This window comes from Canis lupus, chromosome 7 (assembly GCF_003254725.2).
Source record: "Canis lupus dingo isolate Sandy chromosome 7, ASM325472v2, whole genome shotgun sequence".
NCBI lineage: Eukaryota > Metazoa > Chordata > Mammalia > Carnivora > Canidae > Canis > Canis lupus.
In genome coordinates, this window is record NC_064249.1 from 4,371,359 (window position 1) to 4,392,268 (window position 20,910).

The 20,910-nt window shown below is 39.3% G+C and overlaps 1 protein-coding gene across 5 annotated transcripts in view; it reads right to left on the reverse strand.

The window, feature by feature from the left end:
* Positions 1–20,910, reverse strand: part of NEK7 (NIMA related kinase 7) — a 157,662-nt gene that overhangs the window by 134,492 nt on the left and 2,260 nt on the right. The window contains exons 1-2 of one of the 5 annotated variants that reach the window (XM_025429700.3): positions 20,729–20,868; positions 20,425–20,612 (exon numbers count right to left, since the gene is read on the reverse strand). The exons of the other annotated variants lie outside the window; for them this stretch is intronic. The gene's annotated coding sequence lies outside the window, so the exon portion shown is untranslated. Of the gene's footprint in view, positions 1–20,424; positions 20,613–20,728; positions 20,869–20,910 lie in introns of those variants that run through there. 5 annotated transcript variants of the gene reach the window in all.

The window sequence follows — 20,910 nt, forward strand, 5'->3', positions numbered from 1 at the left end:
AGTGGGAAGGACAGAGGGACAGGGAGAGACAATCTCCAGCAGACACGGCCTGCCCCTGGGCTTGACCTCAGAGCCCTGAAATCATGACCTGAGCCCAGACCAAGAATGGGACATTTATGCAACTGAGCCACCCTATAATGCAAAGGCTTTCAAACATTAGTTAAAACTGCATTTTTAATTTGTAACTGAAAACCAAAAAGAAAAAAAAAAGGAAAAAAAACTTCATGCCTCCCTATTGCCATGATTTTTAGTTTCCAAATTCTATGTTTCCATGTACTCTTCCCAGCAAAAGGAGTCCCAATGTGCTTTCTTGACCTCTTACACACTTATAGTTTTGTACATTTAAAAAAGTTTCCATGGGTATCTTCTCAAAACTTCACAGTGGAGTGAATGGGAAAGAATTTCTGGATCACAGATGAGAAAACCCTAAAAGGAAACTATATGGCTTATCCAAGATTACATAAGAAGAAAATACTAGAATTCCGATTTCCTATCTCCTGTAAATCAGTGTTACATCTCGGCTATGCTGTGTGTTTACACACGTGCCAAGCCCTGTGTAACTGCAGCTTCTTCCTAGAAATTGAAAGATTGCAGGAATCTGCATACGAATGACATCTTCTCAAGCTTTGCAAAGCCACATTTCATGGGCTGTAGGGCAGTCGGAAGACCATAGGAAAACTGTGCTTAAAAAGGCAACCACATCCTGGAGAATTCTGAACCAGCCTCGGGTCCCAAATCCCTTGCTTTTCAGACAAGAACAAACAGTTCTGCCATTACGAGGGTCCTCCTTACGCCTTTACCAAGGAGAAGACTTCTGGCCAGGATAACCCTTGGGCTTTTCTCCAGTTTTACTGAGCAATCACTGACACACATCATTGTATAAGTTTACGGCGTACAGCACAATGGATACACACGTATTGTGAAACGAAGACCACGACAGGTGCACCAAGCATCCGTGATCTCACAGAGACCAATAAAAAGCAAAAACAGAAGAAAAAGGAAAAAAATCCTCCTGGTGATGAGAACTCTTAGGATTACTCTTTAGGTAACTTTCCTCTATTGTGCTAAGCACAGGCTTGTTGTACGTTACATCCCGAATATTTCTCTTATAGCTGGAAGGTGGTCACTTCTGACCACTTCCTCCAATTCTCCCTCCCCTCACCCTCTCTCTGCCTCTGGCCACCACAAGTCTGGGCTCTTTTTCCATGTATCAGTCATTTTTTTTTTTTTTGCTTTTGTTTTTAGATTGCACATATAAGTGAGATTATACAGTATTTGTCTTCTTCTGATGCATTTCACTAGCGGGAACCCTTGTGTACTGTGGGCCGGGTCGTAAGTTGGTTCAGCCACTATGGAAAGTCCTCAAAAATTAAAACAGAGGATGGAAGATCCTCAAAAAAATAAAAATGGACCTACCATTTTCTCCAGCAATTGCACTTCTGGGAATATATCCAAAGGAAATAAAAACCCTGTACCCCCGCATTCACAGCAGCACTGGAATTTATATATATAATTTGTATATATTTGTAATTTGTATAATTGTTACATGTATAACAATTATAGGATATATAGTAGAATATCATTCAGCCATAAAAAAGAGAATAATCCTTTTTAGAGGATTTATAATACCTCTTTACTGTTCAAGAATATTTATAAATTTCCTGTCACTTAACTAACCACTTATCTGTTAGACCAAATTTAAAACCATCTTAAGAATTCAAAACTTGCTGGATAAATAAAGCAAGCACTAGGCCCATCCTGAAGAGTATCTATTTCAGTTATGAAAAACCATGTTTGATGCTTTAGAAAGTATATGGCTTATACTAAGAATACTTTACATGAAGAAAAATATTGTTTTTTAAATCCATTTCACTCTAAAAGTTACATAGGGATATACTTCCAAATATTTTCATTCAACAAACAGCTACAGAATGCTTAAAATGCAAGATTCTATATCAAAATGGGTGCCAAAAAAATACATAAAAATCAACTTATTTCCTACCCTCATGAACTTAAAATATAGTGGATACGAAGGAATAAGGATTGAGCTCTATGGAATTGCAAATAAATTGTGACACTGACTATATTCTATACCAAACGACATTCCCAATTTTCTAAAAGGCTTTTTTTATATAAAAAAGGGGGAAGGAATTATGTATCAACTGATACCAATGATTTTCTGCTCTACTAAGATCATACAAGTTTTCTTACTGAACCAAATGAGATAATGAATCATACAACTAGACCTTCTCTGTTAAACCATCTCTAATACTCAGATTCCTTGGTCATGATTAATGATTCTTTTAACGGTTCCATTAGTCTTAATTTTATTACACATTTGTACAGCAATATTTTAAGTCTTTTCCAAACACCATAACCCCACAAATTGTTCATTGATATTCTAAGAAAAAAAAAAAAAAAAAGGAACCTGTAAAACTACTGTGCTCAACTTCTCAAGGATCCTAATATGCTACAGTGCACTATGAATCTCCAAAACAGTACCTTGTGCAGATTTTTCCTAATCTGTCTAGCCACAACACTCTTCCACAGAACTTCTATTAATATCTAGGACAACTCTAGTAATCTGTTGAGTTGGTCAATAGTTGATCTAAACATTCTCCTTCAGTCCAATTTTTGAAATTAAGAATATACTAATACAAGGGCCTGAACAGGAAGATTTCCATTCATTTAATTTAAAAAAGTAAAATTTTAAAAGCCAGACCTAGAAGCCTGCTCTGAAGGCAACTCATAGAACTTTTAATTCTTCCATAGCTACTGGTCTATTAAGTCATTACATCTTCAATTTGAAAAACTGTTCATCTTTTTTTGTGACTTTCTTCACTAAATACTACTTTGGAAATCATACTGATACTCTTCTGTCTTTTCTGTGGTGTTTTCCCAAAAATCCTGACCCACCCACCTTTTTTTTATTTTTAACCTTTCTAGGTTTATTTGTGCTAAGTATACCTTTTAAAAACAGCACATTGTTAAGGAATTTTTTTTTTTTTTTTTTTTTTTTTTTTGTCTGAGTCGGTCTCTACTTTTTTTGGTAAGATTTTACTTATTTGAGAGAGAATGAGCAAGAGAAAGAGCACAAGTAGGGGGAGGGGCAGAGGGAGAGGGAGAAACAGACTCCCCAATAACCCCAGCAGGGAGCCAGATGTGATGCAGGGCTTGATCCCAGGACCCTGAGATCTGACCTGAGCCCAAAGCCAGACAACCACTTAACCAACTGAGCCCCACAGAACCCCAAGTCAGTCTCTTAAAAGAGAAATTTAATACACTATATGAAAATTGTTTTATTGACACTTGTCTTTTAAAATCTTGTTTCTTTTTCATCTCTCGCCATAATCTTTAATCTTGTCTCGCTATTTAGAAAACAAATATATACCCTCTCCTATTTTAAATTCTACTAATGGTGACTTCCCAGAATTGTTTTATGATTCTTAACTATTTTTTGGCTGATTATCAAAGGAAAAGTGAAAATTCATCTTATAATACACAATCCGATGTAGGTTAGCCAAGGATTGATCATGCCATGACACTTGCCCCTCATTCTCTATCCCCGAGTTCTCAGATTATAAATCTCATAACCACAGCCTATCTTTCTAAGGTATTTCTGGCACTCTGCACTACTATTTCCAATCTTGTATAACAACTGTTTAGTCTTGCTTCTACATTTAATTTGTTTCAATGCTTATTCCCAGTGCTTTTGGACAAAGATGTCCTTTTCCCTAATTTTGACTTTTCTCATTTGACTTTTTCTCATTTAAAAACATTTTTTAAAGAGCACACATGCAATACATTTTCTCTAACTCTTGAAAATCTAAAAATATCCATCATCACACATGAACCATAATTTGGCTGTGTATACAACTTCTTGGCCACAACCCTTTGTTTTGTTCTTTGCAGACCTCTGAAGCAACTGTTCCGTTACTTCTTGCATTTTGTGTTGCTGCCTCCTAAATGTTTACAGAGAATACTTTGATCGTTTCCAATTTCTCGGATGAAGATACTAGTTCCAGTGACTTTTGTCAACTACAGTTGAGATGTGTATGCATTAGCTACTATTTAATCTAGTATCTGCTTGAAATAAATCAAGATATCAAAGTGAATCCCCACTATAAGGGGCATGATAGGATATTCTTTTATCTGCTTTTTTTCATTTCTATACAAAATACATCTTTTGCTCTATGATCAATAAGCAATTTTGCTGATTCTCTTGCTCGGGTTTCCTTTTTTTTTTTTTTTTTAATTTTTATTTATTTATGATAGTCACACAGAGAGAAAGAGAGAGAGGCAGAGACACAGGCAGAGGGAGAAGCAGGCTCCACGCACCAGGAGCCCGATGTGGGATTCGATCCCGGGTCTCCAGGATCGCGCCCTGGGCCAAAGGCAGGCACCAAACCGCTGCGCCACCCAGGAATCCCGCTCGGGTTTCTTTAATGATTAGTCCCATGATCATTTAAATCAATAATCATGCATTTTCAGCTGGCACATAACCTGCCTCCTACACACTGATGATTTATGAACCAGTAGCTCCAGAATCTCATTTCCAACTCTACTGGATCTTCCTGCCTGATTGCCAAAATCTTGAAGGCCTCCAGCCCATTCTACACAGTATTCCCTTTCTTAGTGAATGGCATTGCCACCCAGTCGTCCCATAGATTTCCTAGGTCATAGCAGACCCTCTCACTTCCCACCTCCACGGATGTCCTCTATAAATTCTACCTCGCAAACATCTCTCTGCTCTTCCCAGACCCTCATGATTCCTGCCACTATTATAACTCATTAACTGTTCTGCCTAATGTTGGCAGTGTAATTCCTACTCTCTACGCTCACCATAATTATGTACCTAAAATGAAAATCGAATTATGGCATACTCCTGCTTAACACCCTTTAATGAATGAAACACACTTTTCTTAGCCTTGCTTCTTGTTTGCCAGTGCTTTCCTTCTTTAAAATGCTGTAGTCTGGCCTTAATAACCACTTATGTTTCCTCCAAATTCTAGGCTATTTCACACCCCGGGCCCTCTCACAAAGGCTATCATACTGATAGCACCCTCCCCAGCTAGTATACTTGGGCAACCCTGCTTCATCATCAGTGGCCCTTTTGCCTGGGTGGCTCAGTGAGTTGAGCGTCTGCCTTCGGCTCAGGTCACGATCCCGGGTCCTGGGATGGAGCCCCACCCCGGGCTCCCTGCTCAGCAGGGAGTCTGCTTCTCCCTCTGCCTTTGCCCCTCTCCCCACCTTCCACTCCCTCTTGTGTTCTCCCTCGCGCCCACTCTTTCGCTCTAGCAAATAAATCAATAATTTTTTTAAATCTTTAAAAAATATAGAATAATCAGTGACTTTTTGTAAAATACGTTCTGAAGTACTTGTTTTTATGTATTCTAGTGAATCAGTGATGTGCAACTGAGGTCCTAATCATTAACTACACTAGCAACTACTACTACTTAAGGAGAGAATCTATTTCTTCCTCATTTTTTCTTTAACCTCCAGTACATATTAAGGTCTTGTAAGTACCTGTTGAATAATCAAATTTAGAAAATAAGTCATCAAAAATACAAGTCTAACAATCAGTATCGAATTAATTCAAATTTACATGAGCATCTACTTCTGAATAATTAAAATAGTTATCCTCCCTACATCTCAGTTTACTTCCCTCTAAAGGAGGTTAATAATAAGCACATAGCATGTGATGATAAAGCAAAGTCTCAAATCCTTGTCTTAGAATAACAAATACAGGGCGCTTTCTGTGGTAAACAGATAGTTGAAAGAATAAAATATTAATGCTTCTCAAAAATGTTAAGTGGTATACGAATGCAAAATAGTATTATTTTTCCCATTGATCTTTACAGAAGAATTCCCCTAAGAAAATGTAAAAGACAAGTGATCCCTAGTCAACCATTTCAAAGAACTTTGCCAAAATAGCTTTTCATAGACTTTCTATTTGTTTAGTTTAACTGTAGGCATTAGGGTGCTGTTACGAATACAATAAATTTTCCCCTATATTTCTGCCGTGTCATTCAGTTACTCACATAGCAACAACTAAAGCCTGGAAAAGCACACGATTACTAAGCCAACCGTTCAGCTGTCACACTAGAAAAATCATGGCAACCGAACCATACCGTCCATGGCAAAAGACTAACATACATAAAGAGCTTAAGATAAATAGGTTGGACCATCTCCCCAACCTGATTATAAAAAACATCCTACTGAATGCCTTATAACTAAATAATTCATAGTAGTGAATTCTATCATAACAAAGCTGATAAGGCCCTACGGAATACAGGCTAGTAGCTAGAAATGCTTTCATTTGCATGAATTATTTACTGTAAGGTCATTCGTTTTAACAGACTTTAGTCCGTAACAAGTACTCGCTAACTAAAAATTCATCACAAAAAAATGAAAAACACTTCTCATTTAAATAAAGATAAATTTTAATAGTTTTTTCTAAATTAACATATGATTTTACATTTTATTATTTTTAAAAACGTATTAGTTGCTATTTTTTTTTAATTTTTATTTATTTATGATAGTCACAGAGAGAGAGAGGCAGAGACACAGGCAGAGGGAGAAGCAGGCTCCATGCACCGGGAGCCCGACGTGGGATTCGATCCCGGGTCTCCAGGATCGCGCCCTGGGCCAAAGGCAGGCGCCAAACCGCTGCGCCACCCAGGGATCCCTATTAGTTGCTATTTATCCTTTTTTTCCACATGCCTACTCTGCTAAACACTGTTCTATGCACTTATTCCTGATTTCCAAAATCTTCTTTTCTTTATATACTACAGTTTACAGTGACCATAAAATATTTTTTAAATGATTTCTTATCAAGTATTTCTTTTGATGTTCCTAAAAACTAAACTAGTAAACTGACATCCAGAACTAAGTAGTAAAATAAAGACTCCAAAGCAGGTCCCCTGATGTCCTGTCCGGTGAATGTTTTCACTCAACCCTCACCCAGATCCTCACAATGTTTTTGAGATCTGAGTTAGACCTAACAACAGAGTCTGTCTAATGATCATTAGGTTAGTGGAACATAGTCAATATTTAATAAAACAAAGTTAGTGTGTTACTTTACTTCTGGAAAAACTCATGCCTTTTCCCTCCTCTTGCCCACACATCCTCTCACCCAAAAAAAGGAAGAAGAAGAAGAAGAAGAAGAAGAAGAAGAAGAAGGAGAAGGAGAAGGAGAAGGAGAAGGAGAAGGAGAAGGAGAAGGAGAAGGAGAAGGAGAAGGAGAAGGAGAAGAAGAAGAAGAAGAAGAAGAAGAAGAAGAAGAAGAAGGTGGTGGTGGAATAACAATCGTATCTCTGAATTTTCTTAATCTCTTTTTTAATGTGTAGATTTCTAATGCAAATCAAATTAAGAGAAAATTAAGAAAGGAGGAGAAAAAAGCAAGTATGTAAAAGCCATTTATTCATAGGGTACACAAAACTGTCCTTTTAATAAAAATACTTCTCAATGCACTTAGTGTAACGTAAATTATGGTTATATTTTATACTTTAAAATTTGCCTTCTAAGAAACTAAATTCACTTGCTGCTATTATTACTCTTGACATCACAGAACTGAACTAGTCTTTGAATGGATTATATACAAAGTTAACCAAGGCAGCTGCTAAGCAAACTTTCTCACCAAACTCTGCCAAGTTATTTCAATCCTGACCTGCACCATCCTGCAATCCTTCTCTTGCTCCTTTGCACAGACCACGAAATCATGCCAAACTCTGTGTGTTCGTGTTTGTGTCTTTTAACATATACAAACAGATACTACAAACAAATGTACTTTCCCTGGCATACTTACTATGCGAAACTATGATTTTATGGAGCTACTATCCAAAGAATAAAGATTGTTATTTTAAATTAGCAGTTAGAAATAACAAACATAATGTTGTTTGTTCATCAGAAGCTATCTGGGATTTACATGACAGACTTTAAATATAAATAACAAAAAAAAAACTGAAAATCGAGTTAATAGGGATTAGAGACTTACAAACAACTAAAACAGTTACATATAATTGATGATACCTATCTAAGTTTTATTTTCGGAAACCTTCTGAATCTGTGAAAATCCATTTTCTAGCTAAAGAATGATAAAATCTTAGAAAGCAGAGTAAGAGGCTTTAAAAGTACAGTTTTATTAAGGATGCAAATGGCATTATTTGGGTTTTTACAAGAAAATGTCTTACATAGTATACTTAGAGCTAAAGTCAGACAGCAGCACATGAGTTAACTTTTAGTTTCTCCCAGTACTGGCTGGGTACTGATACACTTTAAGAAAGCAAGGAGACCAGGACCCCTAACACACTTTCTCTCAACAGATTCACCCGCTACCACACATAACACACTGTCCCCTCTACACTGATGACGCCAGAGCTCTATCACAGGCCAGATTTCACTGCTGGGCTCAAGCTCCATATAACCAATGCCCTAGAGCGGGTTACTTGTGTATCCCACAAACAGCCATAACTCAACTTAGGAGGCCTCCTCCTCCCACCACACTCAGTTTGGATGAACATAGAGTCAATAAGAACTGAACAAGTTACTCTGTACTCTGCTTAAACAACAGGACTCAGAATTTTAAGCTGAAGCTGGTTGAGATTTCTTTTTTGTTCTTCATCGGCATCAAGCACTACGACAACTTCATCAATAACTAAAGCAAAACTTGTATTCCCTCGTATCTCAGAGTACTTCAACTCTCACTTTCCCTGGCCAACAAGTAGAAACTCATACCACTTAATAGCCATTTGATTTGTAGGTACTCTGCATGGGAGGGCCTCTATGATTATCTCAACACTAAAGTGACATGGAAAGGCCAGCTGCAAACACATTTTGTATAATACACGAGAGAACTTCTTAAACTGTACCGGGACAAAGTTTGTTCTCCCTAATTCTCACAGTCGTACTGCTACTGCTCATTAAAGACTACAAAGTCAAAATTGCAAAAGAATTAGAAAATATAAAAAAAAAAAAAGAATTAGAAAATATACCAGTAAAAAAAGGAAGACTATACCTCTTCAGCTTAGTGAGAGCTACCTATATATACCCCTGCCCTCAGTGAGGCAGCGAGTACTACGGCATAAATAAAACATCCCAAGAATCTTCAAGAAGAGTTAAGTCTCTCATCTCTTCATCTTTTTTCAATAAAAAGCCACAACTACTCAAAAGTGGGGCTGAGAGGGGTAGGGAGAAACAGGTGCTAGCACTGGATAGATAAATGGCACTATCATCTAGCAGACCCCCTGCCAAAACTATGGGCTTTCCTAGACTTCCCTCCTCTCTTATCCACTCCAGCTCATTCAGGAGGGTCAGTTTTTGAGCACAACCGATGTGTCTACTACAACTGCAGGGAATATAGAAAGGCAATCTGGATCCCTCAAGTCATTCCTGGGGGGGGGGGGGGGGGGCAAAGGGGGAGACAGAAAGATACAGACTTTTCGGCATAAGGAAGCAAGTATCCTGACAGACACCAGCCCAGGGAACAGCTACAAGAGCTGGCAAGAAAGATGCCTGAGCAGGCTGTCGGTCAGCAAGGCTTTGCAAAGGACACGGGAAGTGAGTTCTAAGGAATGTGTGGGAGCTGAGCAGGCAAAAAAAGAGGCAGGACATTCCTGACGAAAGCAGGGAGCAGGGAGCGACAAAGAACTACAAGCAACACAGGAAGACAGGACCATCAGAGGCAGGAGCCAAGGCCCAAATCGTATTCTTAAGAGACTCAGGGATTGGAAATTATTCCAAAGATAGTAAGTGAAGGATTTTAAGGAAAAACAAAACAAAAAACAGACAGACCTAAAAGTGGGTAGAAGATGTTGAGTATGGTTCTTTAAAAAAATTAAAAAATAAATTTTTAAAAAAGCATAAAGAAATAGATGAAATAAATAAGGATATAAATACATAAATAAATTTAATTCAATACTAAATTTTAAAGGGGAGAAAAAGAAAGCAGATATTACAACAGGCTCTACTTATAGAAATAACACTTTTTCTTGGTAAATTAAAATATACTATACAATCACCAAAGTCTGGATTTTCAAGTCTAAACGTAATTTTTTCATACATCTCGTAACACATTTTCTTAATACATTTTTTAACAAATCTCCCTAAGGCTGCCTTTATAATAATCTTGATTCAAACCTGACACTAGTTCCTGGTCTATGATCACCTAAGAACCAAGTACAAAGATATCAAAGCACTATAGCTTTTACTGCTATTACAATCAAAATTTGAAAACATAAAGGTACAACTAACTGTCTACAGTCATATTACAAGAGAGGAGGGGGCCAATCTTCTCAGTCTAGTATGAGAGGCCTTTCGAAATGCAGTATCTTGAGTATCTTTCCAGGCTCATTTCCCATGTGCTTCTTCATTAATTCATGAATATACACTGTATCTTTGGTCTACTTGGCACAGGCCTTTTTGCTAAGTACTTTATATGTTTTTTTGGTTTTTTTAAAGATAATTATTGACACTGTGATTGTCCTTTTAAACTTCCAGCAATGAAAGCTATGAAAAGATACTAAATAAAATACATTTGGAAGTGGAACCACCTTTTTCTCTAGGTTAGCATTTGATGGCCACAAATCAAAGGATAACCTTCATCAATTTCCAATTAGTCATTATTCTTAAGAGGGGAGTAACTTCCAGTAGTAAGATAATTATTTCTTTACTTAATTCAAGTTGTTCAGTATTTTCCTCATGAAGGGACTGTGAGAACATCAAAACGGAATTCACTTGGCAAATATATAGTCAGCACTTTTTATGGGCAGAGAGACATTGCTACCCCTTTATAAAGAGCCAGGCCATTTAACTTGAACTAGGAATGATTGTGCTCTAAGGAAGAGAAATACAAGGAAGGATATTCAGTAAACAGCCTAGTAAATAGCTCAAATCAATTTAATCTGACTACGGGTCCTGTTTCAACCTCACGTCCTAATTCCAAGAACTTTGCTCTTTGTTCTTTGTTGCCCGAGCCTCCAACTTGTACCTAACTGCCAAACTTACCTCTGCCTCAACTCCATTAACACTTATTTCCACCAACTTCATGCCTGGCATATACACCCATTTTTCTTGGTCCTCGTTCCCATGTCATCCTATTCTGAGATCCTTCAGAACTTAAGATTCAGAATTCAGGTATCAAACCCAGACTCTCAAACTAGATCTCTGAATATCCCAACACTTCCCACTTACTGATCAACATCTATCTGTATCCCGTGGTAAGACCTTCCTGATACTATGACCCATGGGCCCTACAGGGACACGTGCCTGGCCGTCATCACAGACTTCCCTGAAACCAGCAGCTCAATTGTTCTGGATATTCTTTCACTCCAGGATCTGCCCAGACCTTCTTCCCCATATATATCATCACTGGGATGCAGTCACCTGTCATTCCCTGAAAGGCTAGTTTTGACAACACACATATGTACAGGACATGATTCACACCTTCCAGAAGCTTCTATTCCAGGAAAGCAACGAAGACAAGTAACTACAGGGAGAATCAATAGGTAGTAAAGGCTTAAGGAAGCAGGACTTCTATATATTATCCACATAATACTAAGGCAAAGCCTTAAAGGATGAAAACGGTTTTAATACAGTGAGACTGAATAGCTGAAGCATAGAAAATAGGCATTAAAAGAGTGAAAAAAGCATAAAGATAAAGCAGTGAAGCCAGAAAGGGTACAAAATGTATCCAAAAAGTGGGGGGAGGGGACACCTGGGTGGCTCAGTGGTTGAGCATCTGCCTTCAGCTAGGGTCATGGTCCTGGGGTCCTAGGATTGAGTTCCACATCGGGCTCCCTGCAGGGAGCCTGCTTCTCCCTCCACCTGTGTCTCTGCCTCTCTCTGTGTCTCACATGAATAAATATATAAAATCTTAAAAAAAAAAAAAAAAGAACAATATTCATGATGACAACCCAACACATGAACACAAAAGGCCTAGGAATGGTAGCCCCACCGTACCGGACCACACACTGGGAGACAAGGGCATCAACATATCCTAACCTAACATAGTTGTGCATCGTTATAGTCCAGGCTCCGTTTTATTATCTGAGCCACTCATCACATTACCAGTGCTCTCTCGTAAGCCGGACACTCAGCTCTTAAAGTGAGTTCTGTAAATATTAATTTGACTCGAACTAGGAGCTGGACTCTGTGCTTAGCATTTGAAAAGATATAAAAATGAACCTGGACTTAATCCAGGACTTCAATATTCTCTTTATCAAACTGCCTCTTCTTATTATGTGAACAAAGCTGGGGGTAGAAATGGTCATAAATAAAAAAAAGGGCCTAGACATTGATAAACTCCAAAGTAAGAAAAAGGTGTTAAAAAAAAAACACTGATAGAAAGTAATTTTTAAATGACCAAGCATACCTTAAATAAGTGAATGAATGAATGACCAAGCACGCTTTCTTGAATAAAGAGCACAGCTTGCATGCAAAGATCTGTATCTAATGACAAGGAGAGAAGTTAGAAGCGACTCAAGTACCAGACACTTGTTATCAATGGAAATAAGACAGTCATGGAAAAAGGAACAGGTTACTCACCATGATGTTCTTGAACACTTTCCAGCATGACTAGATATGCAAGACATAAAAACGTGGTGCAGCCAAGCCCACAAACAAGACTGAAAACTGCTGGTAGAAGTAAGGTGATGGTGACTAGAGGCAAAATCTCTGAGTGCAGACAAAGGGCTTTTGCCCTTAAGCAAAAAGCAAACTATCTCAGAGGTAAGGGAAGTGGTAAGCTTTCACACCTAGCTGAGAGAAATACTGTAGAAATGCCAAAATGGTGAGAACAGCATACACTCTAAGCAGTTCATTAACAAGGGACCATTTATTGGGATAGAACGAAAACTAACACTTAGATGTACATGTTTTCTTTTACTTGTTTTAAGTGGAATTTTCTCTCCTCTGTTATTACTTCAGTTGTTATTTGTAAAGTATTTATACTTTATCTAAATGATGTTAATTGATTTATAACCATCATTTATTTCAATTACACGCATCCCCCATTTGAGCTGGGACACAGATTACACGTGCTGGAAAAGTCTAATTATTAGATATAAACTGTTCCACGAGGCTGCACACGCCAGGCCAGAAATGTTAGCAATAGGAATGGGCTCTCATTACAAATAAATATTTTTTTAATTAAAAAATATTTTTAAAAAGACCATGTGGCGTGTCTTAGTGTAGCCTGAGGAACAACTGCATTAGAATCACCTGCAGTTGATTGGATGAGCACTGGGTGTTACTCTATATGTTGGCAAATTGAACACCAATAAAAAATAAATTTATAAAAAAAAAAAAAAAAAAAAAAAAAAAAAAGAATCACCTGCAGTACTTCTTTTAAATGTAGGTTCCCATCACAGACCAGTGACTTTCCAAATCTGTGTTTACTATAAAAATCATCTGGGGTATTTGTATTTTTTTTAAGATTTTATTTTTAAGCAATCTCTACACCCAACATGGAGCTCTACTTATAACCCCGAGGGCAAGAGTCACATGCTCTACTGATGGATTCAGCCAGGCACTGCTGGGGTACTTGTTTTTAAATGCCAATGCCTATACTTATCAAATCAAAACCTCTGACACAGACACTCTGAGGACCACAGTTGAGAAAGAGTAATAGGACAAATGCTTTAAAAATATAACCTATCTTGGTAGTAGCAAAAAAGTCACCCATATATTCTTGAACAGCTATCAAATTTTATAAATCATCTTCAATGTACCAACAGATACAACTGTTTCAAGGAATCATGAAATAGATCCTTTAGGGTTCGTTTGATTCATCTCTAATCATTCTGCTTTGTAAAGCAGAATTTTCACTAAAACAAGGAACGCATACAATAAACAGAGAACCAAGGGGCATGGCTACAGAAGTAAAGGAAACAGAGCCGTCTTGATCTCTGCATCATGAAGATAAGATCTCAAGAAGAGAAGATACTGGAGGGAGAAACTGGTCAGTGGCATTGCCAAACATTTCAGGCATATATACAAGAATCAATGGAGGCATACAAGCTATTTTCAATATACCAAAATGACAAACAATATGCAGGCTGGCTCTTAAGAGTCAAGGTGTCTAATACAATGAAATATCTATTTCCAAAATATCGACCACACAACCACTCATGAGCTTTTCTTTAACCTTTACTATCCTATCTACTGCCCCTAGGTGTTCCTTCCTGGGACTGGTCTCCATAATGGTAATTTTTTGTCCTTCTTGGATCCTATTAAATAGTGAGGATATGGGATGCCTGGGTGGCTCAGCAGTTGAGCATCTGCCTTTAGCCCAGGACGTGATCCTGGAGTCCCGGATGGAATCCCACATGGGGCTCCCCGCAGGGAGCCTGCTTCTCCCTCTGCTGTGTCTCTGCTTCTCTCTCTGTGTCTCTCATGAATAAAATCTTAAAAAAAAAAAATTAGTGAGGATACAGCAACACATCCTACTGTTCCTCATTTTAGAGGCAAAATACTTCACTCCTGTAGAATCAGGTACTCAAATATCTGCTGACTTAAATCAAGGCCCTGATCTGGGCAATCAGAGGTAAATGTCATCCCTCCACAGTAAGTCTTTACTGAGCATGTACCATGAACAGAGCAAGATTCTGCTAATTCAGGAGAAGTGAAAGAAAGAAGAAATCACTGTGCCTACTACTGAAAACATCACAAAGGTAACACAAGGCAATGCTAACTGTTAGGGAATCTAGCAGGGCACGGATTAGCGAATTTGCATCCTTGGGTTTTAGTTTATTCTCACAGTAAATGAAAAGGTCAGTTTAGACAATTTATAAGTTTCCTTCCAGTTCTGAAAATAACTGATTTGGTGAATCATACACTTAGGTCTCCTAAGGGAAACTACAAGCTGATAATGGTGAATGGAAAACTTGAGTTTGGAACAGCTGTTTTGTGGCATCAAGAGAATACTAACTGCAGGGGTGCCTGGGTGGTTCAGTTGGTTCAGTGGCCAACTCTGGATTTCGGCTCAGATCATGATCTTGCCCCTCCCCCAGTTCACGTACTCGTGTACTCTCTCTCTCTCTCTCCAAAATAAATAAAATCTTAAAAAGAAAGAATACTAACTGCAGATTACATACGTAGAGGATAACTCGGGTGCCTTTATCTCTTAGGTGTAATTTCCACACAATCCTAAAATATTCTGTTCAGAACAGAAAGATCAGAAATCTAAAACCTGTAAAGAATGTAAAAAAAAAAAAAAAAAAGATTTAGCTTATTAAACTTTAAATATAAGAATGACTGCTGTCCTTAAAAGAGGAGGAGAGACACATACAGAGACACATAAGAATGCCAGGGGACAGAAGCAGAGATGGAAGTGACATATGTCTAAAGTCAAGGAACATCAAGGAATGCCGCCAATACCTGAAGCGGAGAGAAAGGCATGGAATATGTTCTCCCTAGAGCCTTCCAAGACAGCATGGCTGTGTAGACACCTTGATTTCTAATTTCTAGCCTTCAGAACTATGAAAGAATAAAATTATGCTTTAATAAGCCCCCTAATAAGTTTGTGGGAAATATTTTGCGGCAGCCCTAGGACATGAGCACAGGTGTCAAGAGCCAGGGCTCAGAGCAGCCACTTCCTGGACCATGACAGGCCAAGTACAGTTCTGGGGACCCCAAAGAGTAGCATCTTCCTTATTGTAGCTGTGTCGTCATCAGGATAGTGACTGTGTACTCTCCCACTGACAGCTTTATGATCAGCAACACCCAAGGTGGCCTGGTATTGGGAAACTCTGCTGGAGCTGGAAGGCCACCCCCACCCTGTGCCCCGCAACCATCATACACTATTAAACAATGTCATAAATTCCTTCCTACTTATAAAAACAAAGAGAATGATTAAAGTATAAGAGAACTGCCTAATAAGATTTAATTCTTTATCAACAGCTAGTACTTTAAACACGCAAGGTCATAAAATGATAAAGCGAAGTGGAAAACAACACGCCCTTCAACAATGAAAATATTTATCAAATATAGAAATGCCTGGGTGGCTCGGCGGTGGGGCATCTGCCTTCGGCTCAGGGCATGATCCTGGAGACCCGGATTGAGTCCCACGACGGGCTCCCTGCAAGGAGCCTGCTTCTCCCTCTGCCTGTGTCTCTGCCTCTCTCTCTCTCCCTCTCTCTCATGAATAAATAAGTAAAATCTTAAAAATACATATATACAGAAACTGTATTAAAACTTTACTTTTGGGGAAAAAAAAAACCTTTAGTATATCTAAAGTTGAAGATGTTAAAAAATGCCATTTTTTACTGAACACATTCTTAATGTGTTCTAACGCCAAAAACTGTAAAGAAAACAAAAGAAATGAATTTGTAGGCTGCCTTAAGAAACTGAAATAAAACATCATTTTTCCCATAAATTCAATCCATCAATAAGCTTTCTTCCTGCATATCCCTCAATTTACATGTAATTGTTAAACAACAAACCATGCCTGGAAATAGACCGTTTGGATAAGGACATGTCATTTGCCTAAAAAAATTACCTACTGTCCAGTTCTGGGTGATAGTATGCAACTAACCACAATATTTTACTATATGGCCCACCAGTTAGATATAAAAAGCAATGGAAGATTTGCAATTCCTTACTTTTCAGAAGTACAATAACTTCTTGTAAACATATCGATTCAATCTTCCCAATCATGATGTAAAAGTGGATATGTGGCTCTGTTATGGTTACAACCACAACAAAAATTACATTAATCTGCCAGGTAAATATGAGAAGATGAGGAAAATATTCCTACAATTAAAAAAAAAAGGGGGGGGGGGCAACGTTGTAGGACTAGTAGAAAGAATATTTTTAATTTTGCCGTGTTTAATCAGTATTTAAGGATCTTTCTGCAACTCCCGTTTTTTACTATCCAAAGTATAGCCCACAGGGCTCTTGTGTTTTTTCCTGCCTGAGGAACCCAGGTTTGATGCCTTCTCCCCACGCTCAGAACAACAGGAAAATATTAACTCAAACGTGGGAACCACTGAATTATGAATATGGAAATCACAGGGCAAAGGGGAAGAAGAATCCAAGCAGAGAAGGCAGAAATGGCAAGAGAGCTAGGCAGGAGCCCGACCACACAGAGCTGGGCCAAGGCAGAGCGAGCAAGAAACTGAGAACAGCAGATGTGTTTCCTACCACTGAAGGTCCTAAAAACAGCAAGAGGTGAAATGAAACTAACGCTTGGGGCCGACCGTCAGGTTTTTACAGTCACTCCTCAAAGCGATGGTACCTGAGCAGAGAAAACTACAGTCCCAGTAAATCCAGTAAGGCAACCAAGGAGACCAAGCTGGGCTTAGTCTTTTTCATGGAAAACACAGAAAATGATGTTCGCACAGCAGGTCCAATCAAAGAGGCTCCACTAGCCTGGTGGGCCCTTGGAAGGCCCAGGGGGACTACCTGACCGAGCACCCAGGCGCGCCCAGGACCCACTCCTGGCCAGGGCCTGGAAACTCCACTGGGTGAGGTCAAAGCGGCTACAGGGCTACACTTTCCATTCCATTCCGTTCTCAGGCTTCCCAGTAGCTGCACCCAGGTCAGCCTACAGCTAATTCTTCAAACAAAGGCAGGAGGTACCCTGCACACCCCCAGGCCAGACACACCCTACTGCAGGCCCTCCCACAAACACAGGCCCTTTCCTGTATTTAAAAAAAAAAAAAAAAAAAAAACTGGGGAAGTGTCTTTTATAAAAGACAAAATCCATTTTTTCTTAAAAAAAAAAAAAAAAAAAATCTGCCCACCCCCTTGCCGACGCCAGAAACTCCTTCTAAAAGCAACAATGGAGGCGGTCATTCCGATAGGTTCAAATGAAAACTATGAGTTAAAGAAACACATCAAAATATATTAGTGTTATCTGTCGGGGGTCAGGTCATGATCCTGGGGTCCTGGGATCGAGCCTCACTTCAGGTCCCTGCTGGGGGGTGGTGGTCAGCTTCTCCCTCTCCCTGCTGGTGGGCACATTCGCTTTCTCCCTAATAAATTCTCTCTCAAATAAATTAATAAAGTCTTAAAAAAAATACAGTTATCTGCCAATCAAGCAAAGACTAAATATAGGACACCAGAGTTCATCCTGGTTTAGTAAGGAAGAAGCCGGAAGAGGTACATATTCTTTCAATGACACAGGATGGGTGTGGAATCCCCAAAAAGCAAAGAATGGTACAAAACCCTGAAAAGATAAATAAATCCAAAAGAGGTTCATATACTTATAAAGTCTCTGAGATGAAACACAAAACTGGGATATGACTACGTGGATATTATTTCGAGGGGATTGGGAAACATCAAGAGATTGTCACAAATGTCTAATACCAAAAAAGGACAGGGCCGCCTGGGTTGCTAGCTTGGTTAAGTATCAAGACTCTTGATCTTAGCTCAGGTCTTGATTTCAGGGCTCTGAGTTCCAGAACCAAAAAAGGCTATAAAATACTGCTGCAGAAAATCAAGTCAAACATCAATGGCCCAGAATCATATTGAGATCTTTGGTATTAATTATCATCTAGACCTGGGGTGGGCCTCCAGCCTACTCGTATAAATAAAGCTTTACTGGAATACAGCAATGACCACCTGTTCAGACTACAATGAGACAGGCCATATGGCTCACAAGACAAGAAATAGTTACTATCTGGTCCTTTACAGAGAAACTTTACAAACCCCTGTTTTATACAAAAGCAGCCTGGAATGAAAACCCTTAAGTACTTACTTACATTGATTATCAACAGAAGACCAGTGGCAAGATCTACAGGAAGGTCCACTTCTATTAAGTAACAAAAAAAACATGTATTTCTAAATGTGTACAGACCAGTTAAGAGGTTCCATTCATTTATCCACTGTTTTGATTAACATCTTGGATAATTATTACAAAACAGCTCACTGGAGGTGCCTGGGTGGCTTAGCAGGTTAAGCTGCTGTCTTCTGGCTCAGGTCATGATCCTGAGGTCCTGGGATCAGCCTCGAGTTGGGCTCCCCAAGGAGCAGAGAGCCTGCTTCTCCCTCTCCCTCTGCTACTCCCCCCAACCCTCCACCACTTGTGCTCTCTCTCAAATAAATAAAATCTTCACCAAAAAAAAAACCTCAAATGTAAGCACATGATCTAAATAGTCTGACAAAGCAGTTATTCTGACAAGGGTTAAAAAATTTCCTACACAAGAAAATTAGAAAATGCTTCATGATCATCTCCCCTTCTCGTTCCCACTGTTCACTAAAAACCATGAAATACAATCTTTTAAGTGTTTTCATGAGAATGAAAAAATACTTTATAGAGATCTATAACATACAGAGGCAATCAAGCTATTAGTCACCCAAAGAGGGATGAGGAGTTTAAAAGTTTTTACAACTCTAAGAGTGAATTGCTATACACTAGTTTTACACATAATTTAAAAATTCTCAACTGCCATTATATCCTGCAAATAAATACGTCTCATTACAATTATATAACCAAATGTTATTCGCCCATATTCCCTATAAAAATGGGAGGAGGGACGCCTGGGTAGCTCAGTGGTTTTAGCGTCTGCCTTCAGCCCAGGCTGTGACCCCGGTCCTGGTCCTAGGGTCGAGTCCCATGTCAGGCTCCCTGCATGGGGCCTGCTTCTCCCTCTGCCTGTGTCTCTGCCTCTCTCTGTGTGTCTCTCATGAATAAATAAATACAATCTTTAAAAAAAAAAAAATGAGGGGAGGAGGAATTAAATAGAAACATTCAAAAGTATGAAGAAACACTTAAAACATCTAGCTATATATTTGTGGAAGTGTTTCGATAAAATAATCGATAAAGCAATTCAAAGCAAACAATAATCCTATGTCATTTCCGAGACACCCTCAGGTATTATGCTAAGTGTACTGCCTGCCATGCTTTATATATAATATACTAACCAGAGCACATAAATATCTGGAGGGGCAGATATTTTAAGTGAAGGAAACCAGGAATGTGGACAGAGTGCAGCTTTGTGCAACTGCAGCTGCAAAGCAAGTTGTTTTTAAAATACCAAAGCTTATTAAAAAACAAAAAAGAAAAAAAAAAAAAAAGAAGAAGAAAAAAAAATCAAAGGAAACAACCTGAAAGGAACTTTGCGGCCTATCTAATTAAGCAACTTCTCTTCCAAAATCCCATTCAAATAATCACTGTTCTCTCCTATGCAGACACCCCATAGGGGGCTACTTTAGGAATACTCCTGAGACAAGATTTTTAAAACAGGAGTTTGGTTCCAGAAACTCTGTGCAAGTCTCTAATGGCACCTCAGACCACATCTTTAAATGAAAAGAAATGTAGGTTTCAGTTAAATAAAAAAAAAAAAAAAAAAAAAAAAGAGCAACAGGTGAGAAGAGAAGGAGAGGAGGCTACCCAAGTGCTTGTGATAAAGGAGGGCCCCGAAGCGTCCGCGGCGAGGGCGAGGAGGACGGAGGGGTGGAGTGTGAGGCTGCACACTTACTTACCCAGCCTACAACTCCGCGTCCGGCCCTTCAAAAGGACAATCCTGATTCTCATCATCTGGGACCTGGGTCTGCTCCCCGGGCCGGAAGCCCCCCTCCTCCACCTGCGCGCTGCTGCCATCATACCAGGCGTGCTTTTCGCATTCTTGGAATAAGGGCTGTGTTACGGGGCGGGAAAGGAGCTCTGCAAACTGCACGGCCAGGAAACGTGTGTTAAGTGGGAAGAGGCACGGAGGGAGCTACAGGTGGGACCCCCATCCATTAACCGCCCCCCCCCAAACGGCAGCTGCGAGTACGGGCTACATACACCTGCACCCAAAGTTAACGCTCTTTTCTTTTCAGGTCGATAAAAAGATTCTTTAAAACCGTGCCCAGATGCCCAGGTAGCTGTGGGAGAAAGCCTAACAGCTCAGACTGTGACGCTCCGCGGCTTTCGTTCCCTCGTGACGTCAGAGGACACCTGCCACCGGTCCACCTGGGCGTGCGGCT